Raw genomic sequence first — 23,962 nt, forward strand, 5'->3', positions numbered from 1 at the left:
ACCGAATTTCCCAGTTAGTAACAGCCGTGTAAATGTTGAGGCCACCACTTTGTAAAATATACATTTTAATCTCATCACTGCTGGCAACAATTCCATTATTGGCCTGCAAATAAAGTCCTACAATTAAATCTTAGGTTTCAAATACCTTTGAATTAAACTACCTTCATACCAAACCAATTCCAAAACCTACACTCACTCCTACCAAAGGTTCAAAAAATTTCTAAATTACAAGGTCAAATTTATGTACTTCAAGTTATATTGTATTTATGTACTTCATTGATGTACATATATATTTATGTACTTCAAAGTATATTATATTATACTTCGAATTATATATTCAATTAAAAACCATGCATTCCACAGTTTATAAAGTGTCTATCATAATGTAGTGTGTTATGTAACTAAGGCTATAAATCAACCCCAGCAGATTGTTACAATAAAAACAGTAATGTTTATACTGTTTTCATGTAGTTTAAAAATATGTTGTTGTAAAAAATGTAATAACAAAAATACCTTTCATGTTCAAACAGTATGCTTTGTTGTTATATCCAGTCACAGTTGATAAGGCTAACCATTTAATCTAAAATCAAAAATACAAAATCTAATAAAAATAAAAATTTTAAATGGTAGTTGTGCTAAAAAATGCACAAAAGGCGGGGGGAGAGTGTAAAAACAAAATTAAAAAACATTAAATGTCGGCCTCTCAGTTGATTTAAAAACAAAGCAACAGTCAGGCTAATGCAGAACCATAATAACGCAAAATTTGTAAAGGCAGACCTGCTTAAGCGTATAAAAAACTGCAAACAAAGCTGTTTAACCTTGCCTTAAAATAAAAATAAAATGTAATTGTTAGCAAAAAATTTTAAAAACAAATAAAATATCAAAAAAGTATAAACAAAGACACCATCTTATATAATCAAAGGGTATAAATACCGCTTTATATTGTTTATACTTTAAAAAACTACTAAGGCAAAGGTATTCTTCATCCATTGTATTTCTTCCCTTGCAATTGCTTAAAAATAAACTCTTTTTGACTTGTTGCATTCAAACTAAAAAATAAAAATATTTTTTTCCACAGTACTAAACCACAATTGCTCCAAAACAAACAAACAAACAAAGCCGCTCACTCTGCTAAAACCGCCAAAGTCCAAAAATTCCTAACTACAAAGAACATTAAAAACTGGCCCTGGTAAACAAGGCGTAGCGTTATACACTGGCAAAAAAAAAAAAAAAAAACCTTGTAAAATCCATGCTTAAAAATGTGGTATTAATTGGGTTTGGGGGTTTATTCCAAGGCTGCGCCCTGTGTTTTTCAATAAGTACCTTCAGCATGTATTGCCCTCCCTACTTCGCTTTCAAATAACAAATACCAAAGGTGCCTTGTTGCCACTGCCCCTGCCATTCCCTCCACGATACTTCTACCCCCGTAACACATCCAAATACAAACAACACCAGATATTCTAATAAAACCCAATGGCCAAGGCCTTCACATTTTAATAATGTATTTAAATATTGTTTAAAAAATTAGGTTTAAGGTTCAAAATATCCTATCTAAGAAAACAATTAAATAAAAAACAAACTAGTCAGTAAAAAGAAAAGTATACAATATCACTACAAATAAGCCTCAAAAATCTAAAATTAAAATTAGTGGATTTTACAGCGGGGTTAATATAAAAGCCATCTTAGGGGTCTATAATATGTCATAAAAAAGGCCCTTATTGTTTTTGGTTGCCCAATTAGTAAATAATCAAATTCGTATTTAAAAAAGGGTGTGTTCTGCCACCAAAAATTTACCTGTACTAAAATAGTCCCAGTAATTAATAACCTAATCTGTACCGTATTGCAATATACCCCTCCTATGCTATTCATGTCAATGCTTCTTAAAAGTATTTTAAACTATATAAACAACAAATGTGATATGGTACTTTACTAAAAGAAATGTGTTAAAGTAATAGTAATTAATGCTATATTAAAAACTATAAAATTTACTCTTCCCCTATTTAGCTTTCAGGTCACGTATATCTATCCCAACTGCTCCAAAAAAGCTGCCATTTGCTTAGCAGAGCAAAGCGCATGTGTCTCCTCTAAAACAATATTTGGTCAAACACCTGTCAAGTGGGGCCAATCGTGCAGCAGCAATTGAAAACATTTATAAAAGCCAACAACATAATAAAAAATCAGGGCAGCTAAAAAAGGCCACTAGTCTTATGACTGAAGCACAGTTAACCCAAGTGCAAGCTGAAATGGGTAAATTACATGTTATCTCCGCCCTGAGGTTAATAACCCAAAAGCTGTTAATAAAAATGGTATTAAATATCTATTGGCCTGCCCTGCAAATAAAATCCTATAATTAAATCTTAGGCTTCAAATACCCTTTAATTAAATCACCTTAATACCCGACCAATTCCAAAACCTACACTCACTCCTACCAAAGGTTCAAAAAATCTCTAAATTACAAGGCCAAATCTATGTGCTTCAAAATATATATCAAATTAAAAAACATGCCTTTCATACCATCTATAAAGCATTTAACTTATGGACTAATTATAATATATTGTGCTATGTAACTAAGGCTACAAAATAACTCCAGCATATTATTACAGTAAACACATTAATGTTTGTATTGTTTTTGTTTAATTAAAAATATGTTATTGTTGTTATAAAAAACAGAATAACAAAAATACTTTTCATGTTCATGCTAATTATGCATTATCGTTACATCCAACCAAAAGTTATGGGGCCGATCCTTTTAATCTAATATCAAAAATACAAGGTCTAATAAAAATAAAAGTTTAAAAACGATGGTTGTGCTAAAAGCACTAAAGAGAGGAGTGTGAAAGTAAAAAAAGGCATTTAAGTGCAGCCATCTTAGTTCTGTTAAAAAAAAAAAAAAAAAGCAAAAGTCAGGCTAACTCTAACCCCTAAGAACTCAAAACTTCTAAAGTCAAAGCTGGTGTAAGCGTACAAAAATTGCAAAGCAAAAACCTTGCCTTAAAAGAACAATAAAATGTAATTGTAGCAAAAACATGTTAAAAACAAATAAAATATAAAAAATGTATAGACAAAGCAGAGCTTTATGTAATAAAAAGGTATAAATACTTGCTTTACATTGTTTATACTTTAAAAATTTGCATAAAAACAGACACTCTGTGCAAACGGCTGTCTTCCTTCTTGCAATTGCCTAAAAATAAAACTGTCTCTAACTTGTTGCATGCAAACGAAAAGTAAGAACTTGTCTTCTTCCACAATATCCATTTGTTCTTGTGTCCACATTGGTACTAAGCTTAAAAAATTCCTCTCCCTCCATGGTATTTATCCCTCTGATGTATTTATAGAGAGCAATCACATGTTCCCTCAGCCTTCTTTTGGTTAGGCTAAAGAGGCCAAGCTCCTTGAGTCTCCTTTCATAAGACAGGTTTTCCATTTCTCGGAGCATCCTAGTAGCTCTTCTCTGTACCTGTTCCTGTATCCTTCTTAAACATGGGAGACCAGAACTGCACACAGTCTTCCAGATGAGGTCTCACCAGTGCCTTGTAGAACGGTACTAACACCTCCTTATCTCTACTGGAAATACGTCGCCTGATGCATGCCAAAACCGCATTAGCTTTTTTCACGGCCATATCACATTGGTGGCCCATAGTCATCCTGCGGTCAACCAATCCTCCAAGGTCCTTCTCCTCCTCTGTTACTTACAATTGATGCATCTCCAGCTTATAACTAGAATTCTTGTTATTAATCCCTAAATGCATGACCTTACACTTCTCACTATTAATTTTCATCCTATGACTATTACTCCAGTTTACAAGGTCATTCAGGTCTTCCTGTATGGTGTCCCGGTCCTTCTCTGAATTGGCAATACCTCCCAGCTTTGTGTCATACACAAACGTTATTAGTGTACACTCACTTTTTGTGCCGAGGTCAGTAATAAAAATATTAAATAAGATTGGTCCCAAAACCAAACCCTGAGGAACTCCACTGGTAACCTCCCTCCAGCCCGACAGTTCACCTTTCAGTAGGACCCTCTGTAATAATTAGTATTCTTGAACTAATAATTCCCCATGTGGCTCCGTAACAAACGCCTTACTGAAATCTAGCTAAATTAGATCCACTGTGTTTCCTTTGTCTAAAAAATCTGTTACTGTCTGAAGGAAGGAGATCAGGTTGGTTTGGCACGAACTACCTTTTGTAAAACCATGTTGTATTTTGTCCCATTTACCATTGACCTCAATGTCCTTAACTACTTTCTCCTTCAAAATTTTTTCCATACTACAGATGTCAAACTAACAGGCCTGTAGTTACCCGGATCCCTTTTTTTCCTTTCTTGAAAATAGGAACTATGTTAGCAATTCTCCAGTCATGTGGTACAACCCCTGCGTTTACAAATTCATTAAAAATTCTTGCTAATGGGCTTGCAATTTCATGTGCCAATTCCTTTAATATTCTTGGATGAAGATTATCTGGGCCCCCCATTTAGTCCCATTCAGCTGTTCAAGTTTGGCTTCTACCTCAGATATGGTAATCTCTACCTCCATAGCCTCATTCCCATTTGTCATGCTACCATTACCCTAAGATCCTCATTAGCCTCATTAAAGACAAAGGCAAAGTATTTGTTTAGATATTGGGCCATGCCTAGATATTCTATGATTCTAAGATTCTCCTTAACTTCCACTCAGTCCTCAGTGTTTAACTGTCCCACTTCTTCTTTCTTTGTTTTCTTCTTATTTATATGGCTATAGAACCTTTTACTATTTGTTTTAATTCCCTTTGCAAGCTCCAACTCTACATGGCTTTTAGCCTTTCTCACTTTATCCCGACATGTTCTAACCTCAAGAAGGTCGCTTTCCTTGCTGATCCCTCCCATCTTCCACTCCCTGTATTCTTTCTGCTTTTTCTTAATCACCTCTCTGAGATGCTTACTCATCCAGCTTGGTCTACAAGTCCTGCCTATGATTTTTTTCCCCTTTCTTGGGATACAGGCTTCTGACAGCTTCTGGAACTTTGACTTGCAGGAATCCCAGGCCTCCTCTGCCTTTAGATCCATAAGTTCTTCAGTCCAATCCACTTCCCTAACTAATGTCCTTAATTTTTTTAAAGTTAGCCCTTTTGAAATCAAAAACCCTACTCACAGATCTATTTTTTGTTATCCTTCCATTCAGGTTAAGGTGAATTAGCTCATGATCACTGGAGCTAAGGGTGTCCCTTACAACCATTTCTTCTAGGAGGTTCTCACAACTTACCAAAACCAAATCTAAAATGACATCCCCAGTTGTTGGTTCAGCAACTACTTGATGAAGGAATTCATCAGCTATCGCATCTATTAAAATCTGAGCCCTATTATTATTACTAGCACTTGTCCTCCAGTCTATATCTGGGAAGTTAAAGTCTCCCATGAGCGCACAGTTCCCATGAGTATTTACTTCATTAAAAACATTAAAGAGGTCTCTATCCATAGTGTGGAAGAAAACATGAGCTTTTCATTGTGTCCCCCACCACTTGGGTCACCACCACTGCTGCCTCTGTGTCTGTCTTTGCCTTCTCACCTCAGTCCTTCTCCTCCAGCAGAACTCCCCCTCAACCTCCCCTGTCTCCAGCTCTGTTGGCTGGCTCCTCTGCCGCTGCAGCCACCTACACTCCTTCCGGCCAGATGAGGGATTTCAAAACGTTCTGAAGAGTGCGCAGAAATGGGTAGAGGAGCTTCACACTGAAGCTATTTCCCCACCCATTCAAGAATACAAGAGTCACTGAAGAAGACGACATTTTGTATATGAGGCACGGGAGAATCTCATAAGAGACCCCAAACAACAATTCAAAGCTGAATTCTTTAACAGGGTGCTAGACTGTGTGATACAATCAGTTGCAGAACGTTTCATACAGCTCAAGGATCACAGCAGCATATCTGGGATGTTGCAGGATGTTCCCAAACTCCTCACTGTACCTGAAGAAGACCTAAACCAGCAATGCAGGGCACTAGAGACCGTGTTGACACATGACGACATATGCGATATTGATGCATTTGATATAGGTGATGAACTGAAAGCCCTTTTCAGATACATTCAACAGGATCAACTCCAAAGGCTGTTCTGGAATATACGTGCACAAATAAGATGACCACCATCTTTCCAAATTATTTTGTTCCTCTGTGCATACTTCTAACACTTCCTGTAACAGCTGCCAGTGGAGAACGCAGCTTCTCCAAGCTGAAATTAGTAAAAACACATCTATGCTCCACAATGACCCAGGAGAGGCTAGTCGGCCTTGCAACCATCTCAATAGAGTATGAGTTCGCCCAGACTGTGGATCTTCAGGAAGCAGAAGCAGTTCAAATCTCTGCAACCAAGAAGGCACGGAAGCACCACTTTGATTATTCAAACATCAAAATGCCAGTGTTAACTTTCAAATGCCTGAACAGCAAATGTAACTTTTCTTGTCTTCATAGTAAAGTGTACTGACAATTTTTGAACAAGGCATTTAAAGTTGTTAGTTCTCCTTTATTGGGGTAGGTAGCAGAGCAGTACCATGGGCGGAGTAGAACAGAAAGAAGGCAGAATTGAGACCTTTCAAAGTTTTGGCCCAAGCAAGGGGGCATGGGGTGTCATTTGAGCTCCCTGCCTGATAGGGTGACCAGACAGCAAATGTGAAAAATCAGGAGAGGGGGTGGGGGGTAATAGGAACCCATATAAGAAAAAGACCCAAAAGTCGGCACTGGCCCTATAAAGTTGGGACATCTGGTCACCCTAATGCCTGAGGTGCCAAAATGTTGTGGGCCGGCCCTGGCGGCAGGTGCAGTGTATTGAATAAAACAAACACATACAAAACAGGATGTGATTGAAGAGAATTAGTCATTAAATAACTTATTTCTCTTCTGTTTATCTTGATGGAGGTATTAAATCAGGAATCACAGACTCTGTGAGCCCCAAAGCTGTGGGAGAAAGGTGGCATAAATCCCGAGTTGGAATTAGACTTTCAACAAACCAGAGAGCCGGAGGAGACAGACCTTCCCCAAGACAATGTCTTCTTATCGCCCTTTGTTCTGTAGTGGCAGTGAACCTGGTTAGAAGAGATTGGCACTGCCAGGTGTGAATGGGGCTTGTGAGAGTGAAGTATTTTCATTGTATTCTGCAGATAATATTACTCAGATTCAAAAGGAGATGCCGAGTTAACTCAAGCTACACCTTATGCATTGCCCTAACTCGACTCCTGTCCACACAGAAAAACCCTTAAGATGTGCTGCTAATAACTCAAGTGAGCCGGCCCCTCGGGGCACAGGCTAAAGCCTAAGTTAGCACAACTCACCAGCTGACATGATCTTTCTGTAGTATGGATGCAAGCTAGCTGCACTTGAGTGCTTCTAATTCTCCAATGCCTTCCCACTCTCCCCCCTGTGTCCCAAGAAAGGACAGACAAGTTCTCCCACCATCCACTGGGGAAGAATCCATACAGTGGCTCAGCTCACTGCTGGGCAAAGAGCCTTGGGATGAGCTCCTAAAAGTCTGAGTGCCCCACCTGAGTGAGTGCAGTGCCAGTCTGGACACAGCAGGACCTTTGTTTATTCACAGTGCGGCTCTTCTCATGTGAGAGAGGCTGATTCAAGCCCAGTAACTGAGTGTAGAAAACTCGAGTTAACTCTGCAGTGAAGACAAAGCCTCAGCTCTTTCGGCTGACAGGGATCTATTCTACCACAGTGGTTCTCAACTGGGGGGTCTGTGGCCCTGTGGGTGACGGGTGTCACAAGCAGGCTTGAGAGGATCTGCCCAAATAAACCAGAGAGCATGGCTGGCCTTAGACTCGGAGGCTTCTCTATCAAGCCTTAAAACCCACAGATTGTGTTAATCACTCCTATTTATGGACCAGGCGATTCCACAGGCTACTGCCCACTACCTCCAACTGTAACACAAACTTTAACTGTGACATCAGCAACATTAACATGAGCTTTCTAGAAACGTGAAGAAACATGATCTATTCTTTTCGTGTGGGGGAAGTATGAATTCAGAGTTAAGGTTTTGTGGTGCAGTTCAAGCTAAAGGCATTTTTTGTGTGTACTGTATTTCTTTATAGGGTTGCCTCTAGGCCCAAGTGGTTAGCAGTATTCGGGGCCTCTCCAGGTTGTTTCCATTAAGAGGAGAAATTGATTATAAATGTCCCATATTTCTTGGTACGATCTTGTTTACTTAAGAAGAAGGTGCACACAGCTCTGTTTCCCTGAACACAGTAGAAATGCAAACTTGCTTGTAGCCAGTCCTGTGCCCTAACAAAGGGCTTTTTCTTGGCTTCCTCCACAGCCACATTACCAAGGCTTCTCTGGGTTTCTGCTGGCTTCCTTATTCCTTTCGATAGTTATCTGCAACATAAATCCATTCCCCAGCCCCTGCATTTTTGCAATCAGTCCTAGGGTTCTCCTCAGCCTGCTTGTCTCACCTACTACTCAGGCCTTGCCATGCTGGTCCATGCCTTGGGTGGTGGGTTCTGTTGTTTTTGCTCCCACTAAACCATGGGGTATTTAATTGCTCCCATATTTAGCCTAACTGAAAGGGTGCTTTGTCCACACCTGAACTTCAAAGCTGGCTATCAATGGACGGGATATATTTGACCTCCTCGTAGGAGGTGGAGAGAAGAAGAAACTGCAGTCGTAGGTGGGGAGGGAGAAAGAGCACAGATCCTAGCTCAGCTGCAAAGGCCTCCTTTGCCTTTCACAAAGATCATCAGTGATGGGATCCCCAGTGATTGAACGAAGGATCTCTTGTACCATGGGCCAATCATCAGGGAGAGAACTCCTGACTAAGGATGCATGACATTAATGGTGGGGGCATTTACAGAGGTTATAGCTGCCCCCACCATTCCTTCTCTCCCATGTTCCTCCCAGATATTCCTGCTCCCCCAGTCCTTCCATAGCATAGGCCAGAAGGGCCTCTCCTTGCCCCCCAGTAACCTCCCTTTGCAGCTGGGGAGGTGTCCCATCAGCAGTGGCTCCTCAGAGCAGGACATCCCTGCCCGCAAGCCGCAGGAGAAGCTCTCTGAGAAGCAGAACTGGCACCTGAGCTCTGGAAACCGCTTCAGGGACAAGTTTCCTCTCTCTCAATTTGACAAGGGGGCAGGAAGAAGAGGCATAAATCCCTGGAGCTGTGTCAAGAGCTGGAGGAAAGGACTGTGTGTCCATGGCTGAAGGTGGGAGGGGAATGGATGGAGATGTGGTTCTCTGCTCTCTCACACGGAACGTGTCAGCCAGCACAGCTGAGCCATCGTGGGGTTCTGTTAATTTTCTGCTGTTAGATGCCTGCCCTAAATTACTGCCTCCCATCTGAATGAAGGCAAAGTAAGAGGGGCACTGTGCCCTAACCCTTGTCTGGACTTAGGGGATGTCTTCACGACCAAGCGTGGCAACGCTTTAACGTGGCTGTGTAGTCGCAGCACCAGCGCTGGGAAAGAGCTCTCCCAGTGTGCAAAAAACCCACCCTGACCAGGGGAGTAGCTGCCAGTGCTGGGAGCATTTCCCCACCCCCGTCTCCCACCCAGCTACCAAGTGGCGGGAACTTTTACCAGCAATGGAGGGTGGGGAACCCTGGTGGGCCAGCTTATATTCCATCTTAGTTCTGTTGAAGACTTGCCACTTTTAGGTCTGTAATCGAGTGACCAGAGAGATTGAAGTGTTCTCCAACCAGTTTTTGAATGTTATAATTCTTGACATCTGATTTGTGTCCATTTATTCTTTTATGTAGAGACTGTCCAGTTTGGCCAATGTGCACGGCAGAGGGGCATTGCTGGCACATGATGGCATATATCACATTGGTAGATGTGCAGATAAACGAGCCTCTGATCGTGTGGCTGATGTGATTAGGCCCTATGATGGTGTCCCCTGGATAGATATGTGGAAACAGTTGGCAAAGGGCTTTGTTGCAAGGATAGGTTCCTGGGTTAGTGGTTCTGTGGTGTGGTGTGTGGTTGCTGGTGAGTATTTGCCTCAGATTCGGGGGCTGTCTGTAGGCAAGGACAGGCCTGTCTTCCAAGATTTGTGAGAGTGATGGGTCATCCCTCAGGATAGGTTGTAGATCCTTGATGATACGTTGGAGAGGTTTTAGTTGGGGGCTGAAGGTGATGGCTAGTGGCGTTCTGTTATTTTCCTCATTGGGCCTGTCCTGTAGTAGGTGAATTCTGGGTACTCTTCTGTCTCTGTCAATTTGTTTCTTCTCTTCAGCAGGTGGGTATTGTAGTTGTAAGAATGCTTGATAGAGATCTGGTAGGTGTTTGTCCCTGTCTGGAGCAAATACAGTTGTATTGTAGAGCTTGGCTGTAGACAATGGATCGTGTGGTGTGGTCTGGGTGAAAGCTGGAGGCATGTAGGTAGGAATAGCGGTCAGTAGGTTTCCGGTATAGGGTGGTGTTTATGTGACCATCGCTTATTAGCACCGTAGTGTCCAGGAAGTGGATCTCTTGTGTGGACTGGTCCAGGCTGAGGTTGATGGTGGGATGGAAATTGTTGAAATCATGGTGGAATTCCTCAAGGGCTACTTTTCCATGGGTCCAGATGATGAAGATGTCATCAATATAGCGCAAGTAGAGTAGGGGCAATAGGGGACGAGAGCTGAGGAAGCGTTGTTCTAAGTCAGCTATAAAAATGTTTGCATACTGAGGGGCCATGCGGGTACCCATAGCAGTGCCGCTGATCTGAAGGTATACATTGTCCCCAAATGTGAAATAGTTATGGGTGAGGACAAAGTCACAAAGTTCAGCCACCAGGTTGGCCATGACATTATTGGGGATAATGTTCCTGACGGCTTGTAGTCCATCTTTGTGTGGAATGTTGGTGTAGAGGGCTTCTACATCCATCGTGGCCAGGATGGTGTTTTCAGGAAGATCACCGATGGATTGTAGTTTCCTCAGGAAGTCAGTGGTGTCTCGAAGATAGCTGGGAGTGCTGGTAGCGTAGGGCCTGAGGAGGGAGTCTACATAGCCAGACAATCCTGCTGTCAGGGTGTCAATGACTCAGATGATGGGGCAACCAGGATTTCCAGGTTTATGGATCTTGGGTAGCAAATAGAATACCCCTGGTCGGGGTTCCAGGGGGTGTGTCTGTGTGGATTTGTTCTTGTGCTTTTTCAGGGAGTTTCTTGAGCAAATGGTGTAGTTTCTTTTGGTAACTCTCAGTGGGATCAGAGGGTAATGGCTCGTAGAAAGTGGTGTTAGAGAGCTGCCAGGCAGCCTCTTGTTCATATTCTGACGTATTCATGATGACAACAGCACCTCCTTTTTCAGCCTTTTTGATTATGATGTCAGAGTTATTTCTGAGGCTGTGGATGGCATTGTGTTCTGCACGGCTGAGGTTATGGGGCAAGTGATGCTGCTTTTCAACAATTTCAGCCCATGCACGTCGGCGGAAGCACTCTGTGTAGAAATCCAGTCTGTTGTTTCGACCTTCAGGAGGAGTCCACCTAGAATCCTTCTTTTTGTAGTGTTGGTAGGAAGGTCTCTGTGGATTAGTATGTTGTTCAGAGGTGTGTTGGAAATATTCCTTGAGTCGGAGACGTTGAAAATAGGATTCTAGGTCACCGCAGAACTGTATCATGTTCGTGGGGGTGGAGGGGCAGAAGGAGAGGCCCCGAGATAGGACAGAGTCTTCTGCTGGGCTAAGAGTATAATTGGATAGTTTAACAATATTGCTGGGTGGGTTAAGGGAACCATTGCTGTGGCCCCTTGTGGCATGTAGTAGTTTAGATAGTTTAGTGTCCTTTTTCTTTTGTAGAGAAGCAGAGTGTGTGTTGTAAATGGCTTGTCTAGTTTTTGTAAAGTCCAGCCACGAGGAAGTTTGTGTGGAGGGTTGGTTTTTTTATGAGAGTATCCAGTTTTGAGAGCTCATTCTTAATCTTTCCCTGTTTGCTGTAGAGGATGTTGATCAGGTGATTCCGCAGTTTCTTTGAGAGTGTGTGGCACAAGCTGTCAGCATAGTCTGTGTGGTATATAGATTGTAATGGATTTTTTACCTTCAGTCCTTTTGGTATGTTGTCCATCTGTCTGCATTTGGAAAGGAAGATGATGTCTGTCTGTTTCTGTACGAGTTTTTTCATGAATTTCCAATCTTCCAGGTTTGGACAGTTATCAGCTATCTCACTCCTGTATATGTCATCATGTGATAGAATCCATTCCAAAGTTAATTTATTGCCTCTCTCTCTGATCCTCCAAACCTCTTGATGCATTGCATTGATGATAGCATTCTGGTTTCTTCTAAAGGAACTGAGGATAGACACCTGTCAACAAAGATCACAACACTGGCCTCTATTTCTGCTCTGTTTATTTCTTGTGGTGCCATGAGTATGTTCTCCACTAGGGTCCTGGATGAAGACATTCTTCATCCTCAGCTACCATTCTTAAAGGATTTATTTGATGAACCATCAGTGTACCCATGAATCTGTTTGCCTTGTGACTGATACTGTTCAATGGGCTTTTCTACAATTTTCCCTTTAGGGTGGCCAACTCCGTATGTTCCTTTGAGCAAGGTTCCCAAAGGGAAAGATATTTATTAAAGTAAATAGATTCATGTGGAGGGATTAGTGGGTGTACATGTTGCTTCACACACTCTACCCTCATAGCATCATCAAGTGTTTCTGTTTCTCCAGTAGCCTTTGTGCACTTCTGGAAACAAGAGGATCTTTTCAGCCTTAATTTGGTTTTCTAGGTTCTGAACAGACCTGAACAGTGATGACATTCAGATAGGGAACGAGATAATTGCCATACCAAAATAGCTATTCTTCTCTATGATTCTCAAGTGGTTGAACATCAAAAACTCTTTTTACAAATTGCTGTTGGAGTGGATCTTACACCTCCAGTTAGTGTGTGAATTGCAGATGACTGCATAACATTGATCTGGGCAAGGTTACTGAGAGCACTGTGTGACCAGTCAGGTAAGAGTTATTCACGTATTGGATGAGATATTGAGCAGCATGTTGTTTTCAGTGTTCAAACATGTGAACCCCAGTTGGTACCTGCAATACCTTATAGAAGAGCCAAATCTCTTCTTTGCTTTGGCTGCCAACTTTTTGACCTGTGGTCCAAACATGAGTACAGTGTCAATGTCACTCTAAGGTATAGCAGATTTTTCTCAACAGCAATACCTTCTCCAGCCAGTGTGAAGATTGGACTGTAGTTGAACCTCCTATAATTATGGTAAAGTAGGTGGACTTTGTTTTTGCTGGATTGAGTTTGAATTTATGTTGCGTTGCCCATCTAGTTACAATTTCTAAGTCCTCATTCAATCCATTCTCCATATATCTTTTGCAAGACCCATGGTATGAAGTGCAACATCGTCTGCATGGGTGTATTCAAATCATTTCAGGTAGTCTGACAGACCAGAGGAGAGCAGCAAAAAAACACCAGGACTTAATACTGAGCCCTGAAGAAATCCTGGCCTCGTTGTCTTTGAAGGAGTATAACTTAATCTTAGTGGGTTTTTTTCCTGTATGGTAGGAAACCTCTTATCCAGAGGTGCATTTTACCAAACTCCCATCTCACTGCCTATTACGCCAGACTCCATTAAATGTTGCACTGAGTTTAAAACAGACTCCTGTTGATGACTGTGGTGGCTTTTTCTGGAAGCCATTGCTAAGAGGCTGCCAGAAGGCCACCAGCAAGTCTGTCATTGAGTGCAAAGGCCCATAAGCCATTTGGGTAGGTTCTACCTTTCCTTCTTTTAGAAGCCACTATAGAAGCCTTGACTGTACTGTTCTTTCCATTATATTGCAAAGGAGACTGGTTAAAGATATAAGCCAATAGCTGCCTGGAAAAGAGGGATCCTTGCTGGATTTCAGAGAAACAGTAACTGGTGATTTCCATCAATTTAGGTACCTTCCTTTTTTATCCTTGAGTAATTTCTGATGTCCAACAACCTGGCTCTAGCCTTCTTCCCAAAGTGCTTTATCTCATGGTCACAGATGGGGTCCAGCCCAGGGGAATTGCTTGGTTCAAGCTTCTCGCTCATGTATGAGAAAGATCTCTCTGAAGCCATGGTACTGAATTCTATAGGCACATATTTAAATGATCTTCGCCTTTCTTCCTATATACTCCATCTTGCATGTTTTTGCAATGGCTCTATCCTCATCACCATATATGAGCCTGGTCATCTTGGCATAATGTTCGAACAGCGTACTCACAGACTTTGTCATCTAATGCCTCTACACCTCTAGTGTTCAGAATATTGGTGTTATTTAAATTATACGCCTTTGTCTGTTTGTTCTCAATTTGCTTCAATATCATCCATCAATCTTTTCCTCTGTGAGGATCCAGTCTTATTAAACTAAGCCAGCCCTTTGTTCAAGCAACTATTTACAGAGCTGCAGCACTTGGAGCTTAGCATTCGAGCCATGTGCACATGTGACCTGCTGGTGCTTTCTCCATACTCTTCCCTCCTGCAACTTGTGACCCTCCCTCTAAGTTCCATGCTGGTTGCTACAATTTCTAGTCATCATTCAGCCTTTGTAAGATTTGCGGATCTGTCTCCTGGGTAGAATATGCTGCTAGTGTGGGCCAGTAAGCTGACTGCATATTCATCCTCACTTCCTGCCCTAGTGTGATGTACTGAGAAGAAAAGTGGTGACAAGAACACCATCAGGTGGAGTAGTAAACAAGGGAGGTGGAAAGAAGGAAGAATTTATGCATTGCCTGAAGGACTGCAACTGAGCAGAGCTGGATGAATAATTGTTTTTTTTTGGTTTGGTGGTGGTTCCAAAAAAAATTAAAAAACAATATTTAGTTTGCGTCAAACCAAATCTACAATATTTTGAAATTTTTGGTGACTCAAAAAAGTTAATTTGGGGCCTGTTTCAGAGCAGGATTTCAAACTTGGCTTTCCCACATCCACTGGGCTACATGTTATGGGAGGGACCGGGGGAGGGAACAGCAGCACCACCTCCTCCTCCTTCCCTGGCCCTTTTATGAATGGCTGGAAACTCTCATATCAAAATTGCAATAATTTTAGGCAATCCGAAACCACATTTCTAGTTGAATACATGACCTGTCTGAAAGAATTTCCGTCGCTCTCCATAAGTGTGGCATTTCAGGTAGGATGACTGAGAGTGTGACAGTTGGGTCAAATCTGTGAAGGTTGCACCAGATAAATGGTGCTTCAGTACTCCAGCTACACGACCCCGCTACGTGGTTGTCACTCACAAGGAGCATGCAGACCGCCACAATTTTTGTTTAATAATTGCAATTCCTTCACATTATGGCCCTAATACCAAAGTAAGAGTTCTACCTGAAAACATTTTCAGTTTAACAAAGTGTTTATGTTGTATTACCTTTCTGCAGAGAGACCAAAAGCCCTTCATTACATCGAGTCAAAGTTAGAAATGGAGAAATAGAGAAGCAGGAAACTAAAGCTGAGAGATGTCCTGGAAATCACACCAGAAAGTCTAAAGAACTGCCCTCCTCAGACAACAGGAGATTTACCTTGGCATTTCCTCAGGAAGCTCATGGCTCTGAATGGGATGGCAAGAAGCACAAGCCTTGAGCACAGGGCACCCACTGATCAAACACTAACTATGGACAAAGAGGAGCTGGATATTCCTGAAGATTTTTCTTTTCTCAGTGACACAGACACCAGTGATTCCCTGCACACCCTTGATGTTCTCTCTGCCATTCTGCTTTGCTCAGACAATTTCCTACAGCAGGAGATCCTGTCCAAAATGTCCATGTGGCAGTTTGCCCTCCCTCTGCTGCTACCTCCCCTCAACGCCCCCAAGTGCACCCTACTGCTGTGGGCCATGAGGGACATGGTGAGGAAGTGGAGGTCGCACTCCCTGTCAGAGAGCAGAGGGTTCAGAGAGGAGAGCCTGGTGCTCACAGCAGTGCCAACCATTTCCTTTGTGCGGATTGGGAACTGCAGCTTCTCCAAGTCCCACCTCCTGAATGAGGTTCTCAGCTCCTCCCAGCAGCACCATGATTTCTTTGTCCACCAGGACATGGAGTCTGGGAATGTCCCACGGGCAATCACAGATGGGCTGATTGAGATTTCCTGGTATTTCCCTGGTGGGATGGGGAATTCAGATCTTTTTTCAGAACCTGTTGCGGTTACAAATCTGCATGGAGATATTGAGTCGCATTGGGTGCAGTTTAGCTTTTTAACAGAGATCTCCTCAGCAGTGTTCATAGTTACTGAGAGCATCAGTGAGCGAGAATATGCGCTGTTATCAGCTCTGCAGGGATCAGCCACTAAATAATACTTCATCTTCAATAATCAGGCTGGGAAAGCGAAGCAAACGCTGGAATTCCTGAAAAAGTTAGCCTCGATGCTGAAACTGAACAAGTCACATGTGCTGTGGAGGAGGTACCACAAATAAGGCACAATTTGTAAAAGTTCTGCAGTCTGCAATAGCAGCCATAATGAAATCTTCTCCCAAGAGAGTGAGTATAGAAGCCAGGGCTGAGAGAGCACGTCAATTGGCATCCAGGTAGATGAGGATAACAAGGAATGTCAGACCGCAAACACATATGCAAAGGAAATCACTGCACAAATCAAAGATGTGGCAAAGTACAAGAGGGAAAAGCTGAGACTCCAAGGGGAGACATGGAGAAACTTGGCTGAAGTGGATAAAGAGCTGTGTCGAATGAGAAAGCAAGGAGACACCCCACTTGAGAACTATAAATCTCAGCTGAAAAAGAAATTAATGGATTTACGTGCTCAGCAGAATAAACATGATCTTACTGATGGTTTGATTACATTTATTACTGGGATAAGACTACTACCTCCCATGGAGAAACATTACTTCCTGAAATGGATGAAGTTTGGCCTGGATCCCATTGCTCAGGAGAATCTTTCTAGACTATGGGATCAATATAAAGAGAAATGCAAAAACTCAAAAGATGACCCCAAAATGTTTGCAGAGTTAGACAAATTAATCTCTGCCAGTTCCTTAGGAGTGGAGCATTTCATGAGTGAGTTGGGGCAGTTTTATGAAGCTGAATGCTCAATGGTTAAAGAAGGTAAAATGGCAGAAAGCCAAAGGCAATTCACCCATCTCCCAGGCAGAGCTGCTGACCTCATGCTGGAAGGGTTTCCCATGGAGATCATTGATGGAGACATTTCCAACATCCCACTGCAGTGGGTAACAGATGTTCTGAGACAGCTTCATGCCAAGCTGGGGGGAAGGTCCAAAATGCTGGTTCTGATGGTGCTGGGAGTACAGAGTACTGGGAAATCCACCCTCCTCAACACCATGTTCGGCCTGCAGTTTGCAGTGAGCAGTGGCCGATGTACATGAGGAGCCTTCATGTTACTCATTAAAGTGGCAGGGAACTTTCAGCAGGAACTGGGCTGTGATTTCATCCTGGTGATAGACACAGAAGGCTTGGAAGCCCCCGAACTGGCCAAGCTGGAGGATAGTTATCAACATGACAATGAGCTGGCCACCCTGGTGATTGGACTTAGTGACATAACGATTGTTAATATGGACATGGAGAACGCCACTGAAATGCAAGGTGTTCTGCAAATTGTGGTCTATGCATTTCTCAGAATGGAGAAAATCGGGAAAAAAACCAACTGCCAGTTTGTGCATCAGAACGTCAGTGACGTGTTTGAACATGAACAAAACATGAGGGAAAGGAAACACCTCCTGGAACTGCTGAATGAAATGACCAAAGCTGCAGCAAACATGGAAAAGAAATGCAAGGAGATGAAATTTTCTGATATTATGGATTATGATCTGGAAAAATACAATTGGTACATTCCTGCTTTGTGGCATGGAGTCCCCCCTCCCCATGGCTCCAGTGAATTTGGGATACAGTCAAAAGTTTTATGAATTAAAGAAATATTTGTTTGAATTTCTGAAAGATTGTTCACAAGAGAGAACTTCCAATGACTTTCCCCAATTTCTTGAATGGGTGAGGAGCCTGTGGAATGCTGTAAAACATGAGAACTTCATTTTCAGCTTTAGAAACAGCCTTGTTGCTGAAGCCTATAACCAGCTGTCCGTGAAGTATGCAGAGTGGGAATGGGGTTTCCGGAAGGAGATACCTTTCTGGGTATCTGAAAAGGAAACTTTCATCCAAAATCAGCCACCAGATAAACTAGACACTAATGTTTCAATCAGACTAAAGAGTGAGGCACAGGAAAAACTGAGGCAAGAAGCAGAGAAGATTGTGAATCATTTACAACAGTATTTTGAAAGTGGAGAAGCAAATCTGCACCTGATAGAGAAGTACAAAGAAGATTTTAGAAGAAGTGCCAATAGTCTCAGGAATGAACTGGAGAGTTATTCATTCAGCAAGTGGCAAGAAGCGATTCATATTAAAAAAGGCCAACACAAAACAGATGCTATGCTGTCAAAGTACAAGAGAAAAATTGAAGAGAAAGTGGATGGGCTTCTGAACCATTGCAGGAAAAGCAACTGCAAATTAAATAATGATGAACTGGAGAAGGAATTTGAGAACATGTGGAGAGAAACATTGTCAGAATTATCACTCATTCCTTTACAGAGATGCAACATATTTGAAGATGTGGAGTTCCAGCTGAGAAGAGACCTAGCAGATAGGGGCAGTGCAGTCTGGAAGATGTTACAGGATGCCAAAAGCTTGTGTGCTTATAAAACACAACATTTCAAAATGAAAAAGGAATACTTGGACTTAAAAGTGTTCAGAGGTTACACACTATCAATATCAGGTGTGAAAGAATTCTTGACACAGGAATGCTGGCATAAAACAGAGGCTTTCGCTAAATCCTTAATAGAAGAGTGCAATAGTTACACTGAAAGAAAGGTAAATGGCAAAGCAGATTATGATGAAACTTATTGCAGAGAGTTGTTGCGGATGACTAACAAGTGGCTTCAGCAGGCTGATGTTCAAAACCTTCACACCACCGCCTGCTTTGCAGTTGACCTGAAGCTTCACATTTTGGGGGATGCAGCTTGTGCATTTCAGACGATGCATGAATAATTCATTGAAGAAAATGATCCTCTGCAGCATCTGGGGAAACTGAAACCTCAGTATCTCTCCACGTTCAAAGCTCTGTACTTAGAGAAGGATGAGTGTCAAGACAGGGCCTGGAATTTCTGTGATCAGTGTCTGAGACCTGCCCTGGTGGACTATGTGAACAAGAGACTTGGGACAGAAATTGTGGATGACATTCTCAGCAGTGAATGGTCTGTTGAGAACAGCACCCGGAGTTTTTTCCAATTCTTTGTTCTGAAGCAGCTGTTGGAAGAAAATGACTTTAACAATTATGTGCAATGCACAAGGAATTATGTAGATTTTATCAAAACCCAGATACAGAGACACTTGTTAATGCTCTACAAAGAGAAGGCAAGATTGGGAGATTTGGAGAAAAGGATTTTCTCCCCAATAATTAATAAACTCAGCCATGTTCTGAAATACTCCAAAGGTGAGAAGACTAAGACAGTCTCTGCCTTTTTAGACAACTTATGTGAAAAGCTGCAGCAGGATCTAGTCATTCCCAGGGATAGCTTAGAAGTGATACTGTCTAAACACACAGCAAGTGCAGACCAATTTTCAGCTTTTATAGAACAGTTTATTCCTGATCTGGAAAAACAAGTTTTATCCACTTTTGAAAATCTGGAAATTCAGTCAAAACTCTCAAAACTTGCTCTGAAGCCCCAGGATGAAATCTTCAAGCGAGTGTTTGGCTGTGGGAAGCAGTGTCCATTCTGTAAAGTCCCCTGTGAAGCAGGAGCTCCTGCGCATGACGAGCATTTTACTTGAGTGCACCGACCTGAAGGATTAGGGGCATATCGGTGGAATAAAACAAGAATACTTGTCTCTGATATATGCTCCTCTTCTGTGGCTTCAACTAAAACATTCAGCTGTTCGGAGATAAAAGGGGAGTTTCATCCTTACAAAGATTATCGCAATTTTTTTCCAGACTGGCATATCCAGCCAGATCCCAGCATCACAGCTTCCAATTACTGGAAGTTTGTTTTCAAGGAATTCAATCACCAGTTTGCTAAGGAGTTTGATGCTCTCCCAGCCGATCTCCCTGAGGACTGGGGTGAAATAACCAAAGAACAGGCACTGGAGAGCCTGAAGGAAGCCTTTACATTGAAATCAAAAACAGGCTGAGAAACTCTTTTGTGAATGGAGAATTACAGAAGTTAATTTCCATTAAATGTAATGTTGATTCTCTTTTAATATCAGACACAGGTTGCAGCTTCCAAACAGATAAAGAAACAATGCTATTTCACGTTTCACATCACATCACATATCAATGTATGGCAAAATTAAAGAAGGAGGGAAAGACCCAGATGTGGAGATTCTGCACCTCTGTCTTAAGGAGGAAATCGCCAAAATCCCAATTTGTCCTCACCACTGCATTTTGCTGATACAGTGGTACCATCCAGTGACCTGCAAACCTTTCCCACATGAGTGTTCCCTCCAAGAGCCCTCGAATACCAACCATCCACTTCTGCTACTTAAAGGAAAAATATCCTGTGCTTTTATGGCTAATCTGACACCAAACAGCCTGGCCCTGATGCTCGCCTTCTCTGGGGTAACACATGGGAGGGGAAAAGTACTTCAGAAACACCAATGAGGGAGGTTTGCAGCATAATGTAATGGGGAAGGGAGGGATGCAGCCAGCAACCCCAAAAGACATTGAGGTTTCAAAGGGAATCCCCACAAACCCAACAGACACTGAGGCTCCATGGGAAACCCACCCCATCCCTGGGAATGATCTTTCCCTCTGCTCTGCTCACTGCCCCGCACACATCTCTCATCCAGGCTAGTAAGGCTAAGAAGCCATGGTGCATTGGCTATTCGCCCTGTGATTGCCTGCTACCCTTCTGCATGGGGGTGCTGTGGGGAGAAGCCAGGGAAGGCAATTAGGAAGGTGCTAAGAAATCTGTGGTCCTAGCTGGAAGGTCACATACTGCCATTTTGGCTAATACTTGCCTGGGTTTCCTCCCCCCTGCTCGCGTGGCATGGTTTGGCCCAGCTCTGTCTGTAACATCCAAATGGATCCTTCTGGATGAAAGTGTCTATAAAGATGTGAATGAACATTTCAGTAATTCCTGTTGTATCCAAACAGGATTTTAAAATTGCTTTAAGTGAGCTGTGACAGCCAAGGCTGAGCTTCACTGCCCTGACTTTCAGTGATGTATAAATGCCGATGATTTGACTATTTACTGTCCTACGATTTTTGCCTGATCTCATTTGCTTGTTGGCCAGATACTGTATAAGCCCCAGTTCAGGCCAACCAGGAGCTTCATAAAATGAAATTCTAAAATGCCATGTTTGACTGATGTTGATTTATTTTGTGTATAAATGATCAAGAATTTTCAAAGAAAATTAAATGAGAAATGGTTTACAGGAGAGTGAGACGAGGTTTTGACAGAGGAGCATCCTGAGTACAATTTTTTTTTCCTATTGATTTTCTGTGAATAAATGTTGCCCCAGGTAGCTGCCAGAGATAAAGTTTAAAACTGATCTGTGTATATTTTTATTCTCCTTGTGAGGATAACATGGATAAAAGAGACATTTAAGTGCGCATTGTTAGACAAATAAATATGTACGTGTGCCCACAAGATATATAGCGCAGCCCTCCACATTTCTGTCTAGCCCCCCTCAGTTCCCACCATGGGGAAGAGGCTGCCCCCGTGCATCTGTACTGAGTTTTGCTGGCTATTGGTGAGAGAAATTTTCTCCATTTACGCTGGGGGGATGGGCGAGGAAGGGAAGTGGTGGATGCTGCCCTCTCCAAGGGATGAAAAAAAAGCCTAGTAATGTCACTTTTTGGCCAGGCATGCAAGGCCTTTACACTCCGCTTGGTGCCATTTCTCTGTCTGTAATGGGATAACTTTTAAATGCCCCATCTGATCAATTCCAAAATTTCAGGTGGTGCCCTGGGCACCAATGGCCAGAACCCTTTTGATTTGAGGGGAAATCAGTAAACTGAATATGAGGGACAAATGAAGCTCCTGGCATCCCAGTGGAGTTTAAGATGTTGGCCACCTGAATGACTCATCTCCCAGAAAAAAATCATGTGGAGGAGGGATGGAAGAGGGAATGGGGATGTATAGATGGGAGAATAGTGGCATGCACACAGCCCATGGCATGGGGGGAGAATGCGGGACCCTGGTGTGAAGGGCTCACATAACTCCTGGTGGCAGGTGTCATGCTGACAAAGCCAGGCCAGAGCCATAGGCCCATTCACTTGTGTGTGACTATCAAAGGAGTTGAATGTATTAGTATATATTCAGGCCAATTCACTTGTGTGTTAATAGAGCTCAAAGGAGATGTTAATTGTATTGTTTTCGCCTAACTATATCTTATTTACTATTACGTTACATTTACATTACGCATGCCTGGTAATTAAATAGACCTAGATCAAAGTGTGTGTTAATCTAAGAGTGTATTCAGATGTTAGAACTTCATGAAACTAATGGAATGTTACTTGTATTTTTTTCATTTATCTATTCTTATTATAATGTAAAGGTAGGCAGTTATATTATGTCTAAGCTTGTAATTAAGTAACTTATTGAATGCAATTGAAGAGTGCTAAATTCAAAGCAATTGGCCATTGTGTGAGTAAGAACATGTCTCTGATTGTTGTGTGGAGAAGAAGCTGTAAGTACTGATTCAAAGGAAGATCCTTTATCTCTGGACTCTTTGGATTCTAACAGGGTGGAATAACTAAACAAGAAGACAGAGATCCCCAGAGCTATTCTGGGTGGCCCTGAACTGGCAAATTACTACACCCCTGTTATCCTTTGGGATTCACAAACTTTGACTCACCTGTTAATGTATTTTACCTGCTTTAACCTCTCAAGAACACTCCTTTCTTTTTGTCAGCTAATAAACCTATAGTTAGTTAACTATAGCACTGGCTACCAATGTTGTCCTTGGTGTAAGATCCAGAGTACCAATTGATGAGGGGGAAGTGACTGGTTTCTTGGAACTGGGAGGAACTTGATGTGGTGTGATTTTTGGTTTATGTGACCATTATCACGAGGTGCAGTTTGTTTGCGTGGTGAGATGGGCTGGAGAGCTTAAGGAGACTGTCTGTAACTCCATGGTAAGGCTAGTCCAGTGATCCAGGAGTTTATATTTGTTGCTGGTTTGGTGAAATGTAATTATAAATAGGGTGACCAGATGTCCAGTTTTTAAAGGGACAATTCTGTATTTAAGCTGTCCTGACTTTTTCTTAAAAATGGGCAAACTATCCCATATTTTCAATCTCCCCCACATGCTTCAGTACTAATGGGTCCCTGCTCACAAGCCATCCTCTCACCAGTGGGCGGGGGGGTGGGGGTGGTCCAGTGACCAATGATGGGGGTGGGGATGCAAAGCTGGTGGCAGGGATAAGATACAGCGTGCAGGGCCAGCTGCTCCCCCTGCTGGTCTGTCAGCACAGCCCCTGCTGCAAGCTGGCTCTCGACCAGCAGGGCCCTGCTCCCCGTCCCGTTTCTGGCCAGCCCTAGCTGAGAGCTGCAGTGGCTGGAGAGTGCGGGCAGGTGTCAGGCAGTGGCTGATTATAGGTCACTTCTGCTGCCCACCCATCGGCCCTTTACATGCTCCTCCTCTCACTGTCCTCTCCCTGCTTTGCCCCTTCACCCCCACAAGTCCTGCTGCTCCTCCATATCACCCCCCCACACACACACAGCAGGACATATCCCACTCCCAGCGCTGTGCGGAGAACCAGCTCCTGTTTGGAGCACTGCACTTATTAACAGTCTGGCCGGCAGACTCCTTCCTTCCCCCACTGCCTCTGGCTGGGCCAGCACCCTGGGAAAGCCCAAGACCCTCCGGCCTGGGACACTGGCCAGGAGGAGCCGAGCTCTCCGTGTGCCAAAGCCCTGGGCAATGCATGTATGGGGAAGCCGCTAAGCTCTGGACTGGGGTGGGAAACAATTTCCAGCCTGTTCCCAACCTGACCCTGCAGGCTTCACAGCAGCCCCCGGACAGGGGCTTAGTGCCCTCTTTGCCCTGCGGTCCAGCCCCCAAGGAGCGTGGGGGCTGCTCTGTCCCCTAGGCACCC

The 23,962-nt window shown here is 42.8% G+C and overlaps 1 pseudogene; it reads left to right on the top strand.

Annotated features, from left to right (window-relative positions):
* Positions 1-15,521: 15,521 nt before the first annotated feature.
* LOC140912931 (up-regulator of cell proliferation-like) lies at positions 15,522-20,049 on the top strand (annotated as a pseudogene).
* The last annotated feature ends 3,913 nt before the right edge of the window (positions 20,050-23,962 follow it).

The sequence above is a fragment of the Lepidochelys kempii genome, chromosome 6, assembly GCF_965140265.1.
Source record: "Lepidochelys kempii isolate rLepKem1 chromosome 6, rLepKem1.hap2, whole genome shotgun sequence".
NCBI lineage: Eukaryota > Metazoa > Chordata > Testudines > Cheloniidae > Lepidochelys > Lepidochelys kempii.